This window comes from Chrysochloris asiatica, unplaced genomic scaffold (genome assembly GCF_000296735.1).
Source record: "Chrysochloris asiatica unplaced genomic scaffold, ChrAsi1.0 scaffold00487, whole genome shotgun sequence".
Taxonomy (NCBI): Eukaryota; Metazoa; Chordata; class Mammalia; order Afrosoricida; family Chrysochloridae; genus Chrysochloris; species Chrysochloris asiatica.
This window is the reverse complement of record NW_006409005.1, coordinates 311,441-313,353: the sequence shown is the minus strand read 5'-3', so window position 1 is coordinate 313,353 and position 1,913 is coordinate 311,441. Positions and strand designations below refer to the sequence as shown.

The 1,913-nt window shown below is 37.8% G+C and overlaps 1 protein-coding gene across 1 annotated transcript in view; it reads left to right on the top strand.

Moving 5' to 3' along the window:
• OXCT1 (3-oxoacid CoA transferase 1) overlaps positions 1-1,913 on the top strand; it is a 251,550-nt gene that overhangs the window by 248,142 nt on the left and 1,495 nt on the right. The gene's annotated exons all lie outside the window — the stretch shown is intronic.

Below are 1,913 nucleotides of genomic sequence, written 5' to 3'. Positions count from 1 at the left end.
GGAACTGATGGAATACAAATTGAAATCTTTCAACAAACTGATGTAGCTGAGTTGGCACTCACTCTAATCTATGCCAAGAAATTTGCAAAACAACAACTGGGTCAACTGACTGGAAGAGATTTATATCTGTACCCATCCAAAAGAGAGGTGACCCAATCGAATGTGGAAATCATCGGACATTATCATTAATATTGCATGCAGTTAAATCTTGCTAAATATAATTTAAAAAATGGCTGCAACCATACATTGATAGAGAACTCCAGAGATTCTAGCTGGTCTCAGAAGAGGACATGAAATGTGGGATAGCATTGCTAATGTCAGATGGATCATGGCAGAAAGCAGCGAATACCATAAAGATGTTTACCTGTGCTTTATTGAGTATGGAAAGGCTTTTGATTGTGTGGATCATGACAAGCTATGGACAACATTATGGAGAATGAGTATTCCAAAACATTTAATTATGCTCATGATTAAAGTGTACATAGACCAAGAGGCAGTTCAAACAGAGCAAGGGAATGCCAAATGGTTTTAAATTATAAAGGTGTGCACCAAGGTTGTATTCTTTCAACATGCTTATTCAATCTGTATGCTGAGAAAATAATCCAAGAAACTGGGTTATATGAAGAGAAAAGCAGCATCAGGACTGGAGGAAGACTCTTTAACAACCTGTGATATAGAGATGATACAACCTTGTTTACTGAAACTGAAGAGGACTTAAGATCAAAGTCTTTGCTATGGGTTGCACCTTAATGTAAAGAAAACAAAACTCCTCACCTTGGACCAGTAAACAACATCCATATAAACGGAGAAAAGATTGAAGTTGTCAAAGACTTCATTTTGATCAGATCAGCCATCACTACTCATGGAAGCAGCAGTCAAGAAATCAAATGATGGATTGCATTAGGCAAATATGCTTCACAAGACCTCTTGAAAGTGTTTAAGAGTCAAGATGTCAGCTTGAGGACTAAGGTGCACCTGATCTAAGCCATCATATTTTCAATAACCTCATATGCATGTGAAAGTTGTACAGTGAATAAAGAAGACTGTAGAAGAATTGATACATTTGAGTTATTGTGTTGGGAGAAGATATTAAAAGTACCATGCATTGCCAAAAGAACAAATCAATCTGTGTTGGAAGAAGTAGCACCAGAATACTGCTTGGAAACCAGACTTCGTCTTTCATACTTTGGACTTATTATCAGAAAGAACCAGTTCCTGGAGGAGGACATCATGCTTGGTAAAGTGGAAGGTTGGAGAAAATGTGGAAGACCCCCCAACGAGATGGATGGACACAGTGACAGCAGCAATGGGCAAATTATAGCAATGACTGTGAGGTTGGTACAGGACCAGACAGTGCTTTGTTCTGTTGTGCATTGGATTGCTATTAGTTGGTACCAACTCTATGACACCGAACAACAGAGCACAATTACTGTTCAGGACATCAACTATAATTATAATCAACATTTAATATTTTACTGCTATTAACTCCATTTTGTAATAACTTGAAATCTTTTTCTACCTTTGCATTATTTTTGTTCTCCTGGTATGGCACTGTGGGCTAATGAGTCAGACTACAAAGCCATTTGAACTGCAAGGTTGATAGTTCAAGCTCACCAGCTGCTACTTGGAAACCTTGTACAGGGTTGCTATGGGTTGGAACTGACTCCATGGCACTTAACAACAATTACATTGCCAACAAAATTTTTCATTGATTATATACCTCTTCATTAATGCATATCCAGGTAATCTAAAGACTACATGAAATGTTACTCAACAAAATTGATTGTGGGCTGGAATTAATATGAGAATTTAGAGGCTTGCATCTTATACACTATGTCTTGAGAGACATATCTGAACCCAGTGATCTGCCCAGTAGAGAGAAGGCATGGTTGTCTGAACCTTCTATTTGTTAC